Below are 9,597 nucleotides of genomic sequence, written 5' to 3' on the forward strand. Positions count from 1 at the left end.
TTCTTATATGTCTCATTTCAATTAATTATCAATAAGTATTCAATTTAATGGCAACCCCTGATATTGACTATTTATTTTATAGAAAATTCTAGATGTGCTTACCAAAAGTAGCTTTAAGATACTGTCTTTGTTTTAGCAATGTTCCAAATTTTCTCACCTTATTCTGTAAATAACCTTGCCTACAGAGATTTTAGAATTACTGCCATAAGACCCCAAAGCAAACAATTATTCTCCAAGACAGTTCTGATATGAGATATAATGTCTCAAAAGATTCTCTGACAAATAGCCAAACCAACCTGACAGTGTAAAATGAAGCACTTGTGCAAAAACCTAGGTTTTTCTTTTTTTCTTTATTAAACCACTTCTCTGCACAAAAATATTATTATATGTTAAAACACATATTTTTCCTTGATAAAATACCTGACAACAATTATTTGTGAGCCCCCAAAGAACTCTGGGTAACTTCATTTCACTCATTATATTCTTAAATAGAAAGAAAATGCTTAGAAACATCTAGATCCTTACTTAAGGTCACACTACAATTTATAAAATTAATATCATAACTCAGATTTTCTGACTCTCTGAGACTGTGAGATATTGGAAAATAATGTTAATTGTCATTCATTGTCTTCCATATATAATATCATTATTCATCCATTTTCGTCCATAACTCTTCTTTCTGCATTCCCCATCTTTAGTCTTTTTCACTTATCTGCATTTCTTATACTATATTTTGTATTTAGGACAATACCCACCTAACCTATTTCCCAATACCTCCTGTTCATTTCATCTTACTGATTATGAAAATAAAATAATTTCCCCATTCAAATGCAAATGATATTCATTTTTGATGCTTATGTTTTTCCCTTCTACACTATGGCATTACCGGCCCAGAAAATTTAAAAAACAGAACTATACTTGAGGCCTAAAAAAAATAAAGGGGGAGCTGTTGGTAGTTGAGAAATTAATCTAGTTCAAATACAAATGGAGTCTTAAAAGAAATTCGATGGAACTTTCCCTCTAGTCTCTAGATATATGTATTCTTTAAAGATAATTCATTTTAAATCATACTTATATTGGTCAAATCATGTTGGAAATGTAAGAGAGCAGAACAATAAATAAACTTTTGTTAAATTCTTTTAATATAGTTATTCATTATAATGATTATATAATAATACTTAAATCTTATCAGTTTTGCTAATTCAGAGAGATTTGGGTGATTAAGAATTGAAAGGTATTCTAGTAGACAGTCTAGTTCAATAAATTTACAAGAAAGCTACTTTTGGACTGCTGTAATATTTAGAAGATTTATCTATTTTTTGAACTAAAAATCTCCCTTTTGTAATGCCTTCTCATAAACCCAAGCATTTTTTTTTCTGTAAGAATACCTTTAATATCTATATAAATTTTCCTCTCCGCAGTGAACAACTTTAGTCTCTTCCACAGAATCTCAATGACAATTTCCAGGCCCCCTTCCATCATAATGGCTCAGACGAGTTATCTTGGGCATGTCAGTTCCTTCTCTTCTGAAAATGTGGTACCCAATTCTCCTATGATGGAAAGATACACAGATATAATAGAGATAATCACATCTTAAAATTAGTACAAAGTATTTCCTCAAATGCAGCCTAAATATATATTTGTCATTGGTTCATAGAAGTTTTATGGTAAACAAAACTACAATTTTTAATAAGCCCAGTGTCATGGATTAAATTACGTCCCCCCAAAATATCTGTCAATTTAGCTATGTCTTGATTCCCAGTATTGTATGATTGTCTACCATATTGTCATCTGATGTGATTTCTGTCTCTATGATGTAATAAGATGGATTAGCAGCAGTTATACTGATGAGATCTGCAAGATTAGATAGTGTCTTAAGCCAATCTCTTTTGAGACATAAAAGAGAGAAGCAAGCTGAGAGACATGGGGACCTCATACCACCAAGAAAGCAGTGCCAGGAGCAGAACACGTCCTTTGGACCTGAGGTTCCTGCGCTGAGATGCTCTGAGATCAAGGGAAGACTAATGACAAGGACCGTCCTGCATGGCAGACAGAGAGAGAAAGCCTTCCCCTGGAGAAGGCACCCTGAATTCTGACTTCTAGCCTACTAGACTGTGAGAGAATAAACTTCTCTTTGTTAAAGCCATCCACTTGTGGTATTTCTGTTATAGCAGCACTAGATAACTAAGACACCTAGTTTCATTAGCTTTGAAATAAGGATGCTGAGTAAGGTGGTTTCTGTTATGGATTGAATTGTGTTCCCCCAAAATGTGTGTCAACTTGGCTAGGCCATGATTCCCAGTATTGTGTGATTGTCCACCACTTTGTCATCTGATGTGATTTTCCTGTGTGTTGTGAATCCTACCTCTATGATGTTAATGAGGTAGGATTAGAGGCAGTTATGTTAATGAGGCAGGAATCAATCTACAGAATTGGGTTGTATTTTGAGTCAATCTTTTTTAAGACATAAAAGACAGGAAGTGAGCAGAGAGACAGCGGAACCTCATGCCACCAAAAATGAAGAACCAGGAGGGGAGTGTGTCCTTTGGACGCAAGGTCCCTGTACTGAGAAGCTCCTAGACCAGGGGAAGATTGATGACAAAGACCTTCCCCCAGAGCCAACAGAGAGAGAAAGCCTTCCCCTGGAGCTAGCACTCTGGATTTGGACTTCTAGCCTCCTAAACTGTGAGAGAATAAATTTCTCTTTGTTAAGGCCATTCGCTTGTGGTATTTCTGTTATAGCAGCACTAGATAACTAAGATAGTGTCTAAGATCCTTTATGATGCTAACATTCTTGGACTTAACTTGCTAGCCATCATTTTTGGTATCTGCAAACTTCCTAAGCAACCCAACTGACCATAAAAATCTAGCACAAAATAAACCCAAATATGGTAAACTGCTAGATACTTTCTTTTAGAGTTAATTATCATTCATTGTCTTCCATATATAATATCATTAAAAAGGGACCTTTTAAAGGTCAGGTGGAGGAGTTTTAATGCTATCTAAGTCATTGAGGGTGTCAAGCAGAAGTGTGCCAATCAATTGATAAATACTATGAGATTTGGTTGTTCAAACAATAACTAAAACACCTAACACTCAATCTTCATGTCTCCTGCATACCATATCATGAAATATTTTAACAGATAATAATTAATTAAATAATCAGCCAGCTGGTACACTTAACACCTTGCAAGCATGTCCTAAGCATACTTAATTGGGATCATCACAATAATCCTACAAGGTGGGTAACATTTTCACCATTTTAAAAATTAGGAAATCAACACTTAGAGACTGTAACTTTCTCAAATCACACAAGCTCTTAAGTGTAAAAACAGCATTAAAATCCAGTTCTGTTTGCCTTTACAACACAACATTAAGATGCATTTTACTTACGGCACTTGCATCTGTAGTAACCTAAAATCAAAATAATAAACTGAATCTTCCTTGATATGCTTGCTCTTAGGAATTCATTCTAGCTCCTACATAGTTATTTCTGATCCTTCTAATTTAATCTGTTCTTTCTGATTCTTTATGACACAGTATTTAAAGCATTTCTATGGCTTTCAGCTTACTGTCCATTATACTATAGGGAGGTATACACTTACCTAAACATCCCTACCATAATGTGACCTCTCAAGGTAAGGACCAGATTTTAATCATCATTATATCCATGAAAGGATCTAATCCAGTTCACACATAGAGTGGGTATTTAATAAACATTTATTGAAATGGATTGAATTGGATCAAAATGAATTGAGCTCCACGTTCTCCAGCCTATAAGCTTTAAGGCTGAGTGACTGTATTGTTAAACTATCATAACTTTTTGGCATGCACAAAATAGTAACCTCATAATAATTATAGGACATTATTTCAAAATTATTGTAATATAAAGTTTGTTTAATTTGTTTGCATAAAAGGAGTTTATTAAACATACACAATTTAAATAATGGTTTGAGAATAATCTGACTTTTAAGTTTCTGAGAATATTGATGAACAACATAGTAGAATAGCGGGTAAACTTCTGAAAGTTTGGAACTGTCTTTTCCCTAATTTAGGTATGTTTCCAACTCAAAACGGACTACTGAGCACTTTATAATTCATTTTTACATTGAGTTTATTAACACAGCCCAAAGCATTTATTGAACATCTCATATATACCATGTACTGTGCCAGGGACTGGGGACTTAGTGAGAACGAGGATGAGTTCATCCCCTAATCAAGCTGCTCATGGTTTAGTGCAAGAAGCAGATGCATAAGGAATGAAGTAAGTGCTTATTAGCCCAAAAGAAGAGAACCTTCTCCAGCTGGGGGTATCAGGGAAATATTTCTAAAGGAGCTGATTTCTAAGCTGTCCATGGATTTAGCAGGAGCTATTGAGGGCAATGTCATTTTGGAGAAAGGAGAATTTTTGGGTAGAGGGAGCAGGGGGAACAAATGCTTGATGTATGAGTAAAATGATAAGATATTCAAAGTGATTAATCATAAAATGCAGGTAGGGAGTCCTAGAAAAAGAGGCTGGAGAGGTGGGCAGAAGCTACATTAACTGGGGACCTGCAGGTCAGGTGGAGGAACTTTGATGCTATCTAAGTTATTGAAGGTGTCAAGCAAAAGGATGCCGCGTTTAAGTTTGCCTTTTAGCTAGATTGCTCTGATGCCCAGTAAAGAGAAGCTAACCAAAAAAACCTATTGCCATCGAGTCAAGTCTGACTCATAGTGACCCTACAAGACAGAGTAGAACTGCCCTATACAGTTTCCAAGGAAAGCCTGGTGGATTCAATCTGCCAGCCTTTTGGTTAGCAGCCATAGCTCTTAACCACTATGCCACCAGGGTTTCCAAAGAGAGGCTAAGGGCCTGAAAATGGGCAGCCTTAGCAATGGGAGAGAAGAAGACATAAATGAAAAAAAACAGGACTCAGTGTCAGAAAAGAGGCATAAGGAATTAAGGATCGAGTGAGTTCTAACTGGTTCACTTCTAGGTCTGTTGAGGAGATGAGTCTTGGCTGGGAACGTTGTCCGGAAATCTCAGCACATAGGGGTTAGCTGGAGCCAGGAGCTTTGAGAACTCACCTAGGGCAAGTGTATAGAACAAGATTAGCAGTGGACCAAGAGGAATATTATCAATTAAAGAACAGCATCAAGGAGAGAATCCTCTAAAGAGCGCAAGAAAGAAATGTCAAAGATGTAAAAGGAAATTCCTGAGAGTGTGGTGTTATCAAAAACAAAGTGGTAAGGCATTTCCAGAAGATGAAATCATCACCAGTGTTAGATGTTTGTTGTTGTTGTTTGAAGAATAATAATCAGAAGAAGAGGAGGAGGAGAAGGAGGAGAAGGGGCAGAGAAAGAAGGAAAAAGATAAAGAAAGAGAAATAACAATCTGTGTTAGTAATTATTTTTCTGTGTCAGGCAAGTCCGTTAAGTGCTTTATATACAACATCCCATCTAGTCTTCCAAACAATGTTATGAAACAAGTACTTTTACAGTAAAATTCCATGATATCACAAATTCATATAACATAGGATTGGCAGTTGGCTCCCAGACCCACGAAATTGCAACCAGTTATCTGCTCTAGTTCATTGGTCACCTTATAATATAGCCATGAATTTTACAAGGCTGATACTTTTGGATCCCACTTATAGAGTTATGACAGGGTTTACGGTATTATCCCTCCTTTACAGATGAGGAGACCATGGTTTAGAGGGATTAGATAATTTCCTTTGTCATAATCGTAAGAATGCCAAGGAGGCATTTTCATCAGCTCCCGCTCCCTCCACTTACCAGCCAACCCTAACATACTAAAAGTTATTGAAAGACACCGTGCTTGCTATTGAAATGCAGCTTCAGGAGTCCTTCTGCACAGAAATTCTGGAATTGCCACTGGTCACAAGGACTGTGTTAATTAGCATATACTTGTATCATAAACTTGAGGATACTCTGTATCGCATAAATACAGAATTAATCATTCTTCAAATATCCTACTTAACCTGATTCCTCTTCTAGTACTATGTATTCCCTAAATGTAGAATGAGAAAGTTTTTCTTTTTGATTCTTTTTAGATTTTGTACTGACAAACAGGGGGATTTCATAACAGCAGCATCACAATTTCCTAGAAACTCTGTATCAGCTCATCTTTCCTACGAGGCAGAAAAAAGTGACCTATTTGTTAAGTCTATGTAGTGGGGATGTAGCTCAGTGGTAGAACACATGCTTAGCATGCATGAGGTCCTGGGTTTGATCCCCAGTATCTCCATTTGATCTGTGGTGGCACAGTGGTGAAGACCTATGGCTGCTAACCAAAGGTGGGCAGTTCGAATCCATCAGCTGCTCTTTAGAAACCCTGTGGGCCAGTTCTACTTTGTCGTATAGGGTCACTATGAGTCAGTATCGACTTGACAGCAACGGGTTTGGTGTTAATGGGTTATTTTTCATTTTTATACATGTAAAACTAATTGATGTTAAAAAAATTAAAAACTCTCCTCCTTCCTTGTAACCCTGGTAAGAACTGGATATTAAAATAATGTAGACCAACTATAGTCAATGAGAAGCTTCAGGAGAAAAATTATGCCATTGATGCCCAAAATAATTCAATAGGGAAGACATGCCGAAACTTTCGTAGACCATCCACAATTTCAAATTAGCAATACCAGAATGCTATAATACTGAGTTTTTATAAGGTACCTATTATGGATTGAATTGTGTCCCCCAAAATAAGTGTTAGAAATAGGGTTTTCTTTGTTATGTTAATTGGGCCGTTCCAATGTAGGGTATGTCCTAAACCTAGTCACTTCTAAGTTATAAATAGAGCAGATTAGACACAGAGGTGAGCACACACTGAGGAAGAGAAATGCTTTGTGAGGATTTCCAAACACCAAGGTAAACCTCAGGCTACAAGATGAGGAAGGAATTGACACATCCCAGACCCTGAATTGAACTTCTGGCCTCCAGAACTTGGAGAAAATAAATTTCTGTTCTTTAAAGTCACCTACTTTTGGTATTTTTGTAACAGCAGCATTAGCTATCTAAGACAGTACCTTATAAGCAAGCACATTAGAAGGAGATACTCATAAACCGAAGTCCTGAGTGATGCAAAAGGTTAACATGCAAAGCTCCTAACCAAAACGTTGGAAGTTTAAGTCCACCCAGAGGTTCCTTGGAAGAGAAGCCTGGCAATCTACTTCTGAAAAATCAGCCATTAAAAACCCAATGGAACACCGTTCTACTCTGACACACATGAGGTTGCCATGACTTGAAGGCCACGAACATATATTCATTCACAAACCAAATTACCCTCATAAGAGCAGAAGTCATGTCTTACATACTATATTTTCTTCTATGTGCCAAAAGACCTTGGTTGGAGAAACCTTGCATTGAGGGCTGGAGGACTGTTGATCATTTTTTATTGACATATTTTCCTTCACTGGTAAGTGATGGTGTGGATAAACTGACCACAGTGTTTCTACCGTATAGTCCTTACAGAACGTGACTAATTCATTACAAATTATACCAAAGAAAGGAATTTAAGCAAGACATATTTCACAAAATTGATCTATTTTTAATTTCAGTCTGGAGAAATTATGCACGTAGTATACTTGGTAGTATTTCTATTAGAGAATGGAGGAAGAGTGTCTTTCAGTGCCACAAATAAGAGGAAAAAAGTTTTAATTAGATGTCATCACTATCAATTTAATTAGGTTTTAAAAGAGGGGATCGAGTCATCTCACCTCTTGGAAGCAGACATTAGGTCATGCCATGGAACTTGGCCATGGCTGAACCCTTGATTGTGTATGTTCCTGTCAAGAAGAATTTCAACTGGTCTTTTGAGACAAAAGAAACTCTATCAGTAAGAGACCAGAGCAGTAATACTTGATTTTTATTTAATGTTATTTTCAGAAAAAAAAGTCTTTGTTGAAAAATCTCCTGAATAAATTTCTGATCATGGACTTCTGAATTTTTCATTTCATAGCTTACAAAAGAAATTAATAAATTCAGGCCCAGAAAGTAGAAGGGAATAGGGTATATTCACTGACGAAGGTCCCTAAAACACCATGATGCTCAAACTTAGCTTTGCACATCATGGCTTCTCTAGATTTGATGAACACAATTTCCTCGTTATGAGGAAAAAAAATTGGAACTTTTGCATTACGAAAGTCAATAATTGATTAACCTTGATATTTATTGGTATGTTAAACTAAATAACAATAATAGTTCAAGAAACAGTTACTCATATCATCTAAATATAGATCAAGAACAGTTTATTTTGAATACTTTCTGGGAAAACAAACTAGATAATTTTGGATTTTCTCTAGCATGTCCAACATTTCATTTGGCATAAGATAACAACAGGATTGCTTCCAGTGCTATTGGGAGATTGTATCTCCATCTGGGGAGATTTCTCTTTATTTCAAACCATCAGTTAGTTCCATATTGCCATATTGCCATAGTACTAATGGCCTGCTATATTCAATACATTCAAACTGAAGTGTGTTATTGTCTTAATTTGGTTCATTTCAGTTCAGGAAGTGCTGACTGAGGGTCAGCTATGATCTGGGGACTTTCCTAGAAACAATGGCATCAAGCCATTGTCTGGTCTTTCTCCAGCCCAGACCTTAGCAGGGGAAACAAAACTGCATTCACCCAACCCATGATAAAAGTACTATTTTAAATAAAGTAATCTGGGAACAGAGGAAAGGAACACATATCTCTGCTTCTGTTTGAACTGGGCTTGAAGTGATAAATAAGATTTTACCAAATCCTTTGCCTACTCTTTCTACCATGCCCTACTTCTGTCTATTCTCTGCACAGCCAGATTTCATTTTATGGATAAATATCAGATTATTCCCTTCCCTTGCTTATATTTTCCAGTGGCTTCTCATTACACTTAAAATATGATCCAATGTCTTCTCCATGGCCTGCAAGACCCTGATGAGTCTTGCACCTTTCCAGCCTCATCCTACCCTGCACCTTGCTCCCTGCTCAGTCAGCTCTAGCTAGGCTGGTCTTTCTGTTCCTCATGCGTGCCAAGCCCAATGCTACTGCAGGCCCTGGCATCTGCTGTTTCTAGTACGTGGAAAGCCCTTCCCCATATCTTTCAATAGCTTGTTCCTTCTCATCATTCAGGCTTAGCCTAAAAGTCTGCTTCTCACAGAGGCCTCATCTTTTAAAGGACCCTCTACAGAAGGTTGTGTTGGATTCCTCGCCAGTGTACCTTATGCGCAGCTACCACCAGTCCATCAGTGGTGGACTGCGTGTTGCTGTGATGCTAAACAGGTTTCAGCAGAGTTTCCAGACTGACTAGGAAGAAAGGCCTGGCAGTGTGCTTTTGAAAAACAGTCAGTGAAAACCCTAAGGAGTACAGCAGTCCAATCCACAACCTATCATGGGGATGGCGCAGGTCCCACCCAGCAGCATTTCATTCCGTTGTCCATGAGGTCGCCGTGAGTCTGGGCCAACTTGATCACACCTAACAACAACAACAGTATCATCCTGTTTTTTCTCTTCATAGCGTTATCTGAAAATATTGTGCTTCTTTGTTTATGGCCTGTCCTGCCACAACCACCCATATCCCCATGGAATGTAATCTCCGTAGGTGAAGCAACCCTG

General features: G+C 37.3%; 1 non-coding gene across 1 annotated transcript; it reads left to right on the forward strand.

Annotated features, from left to right (window-relative positions):
• The first annotated feature begins 6,175 nt into the window (after nt 1-6,175).
• Nucleotides 6,176-6,247, forward strand: TRNAA-AGC (transfer RNA alanine (anticodon AGC)). Its single transcript has one exon. It is a non-coding gene; the product is annotated as a tRNA-Ala (tRNA).
• The last annotated feature ends 3,350 nt before the right edge of the window (nt 6,248-9,597 follow it).

Source organism: Trichechus manatus, unplaced genomic scaffold, assembly GCF_000243295.1.
Source record: "Trichechus manatus latirostris isolate Lorelei unplaced genomic scaffold, TriManLat1.0 scaffold00036, whole genome shotgun sequence".
In the NCBI taxonomy this organism is placed as follows: Eukaryota; Metazoa; Chordata; class Mammalia; order Sirenia; family Trichechidae; genus Trichechus; species Trichechus manatus.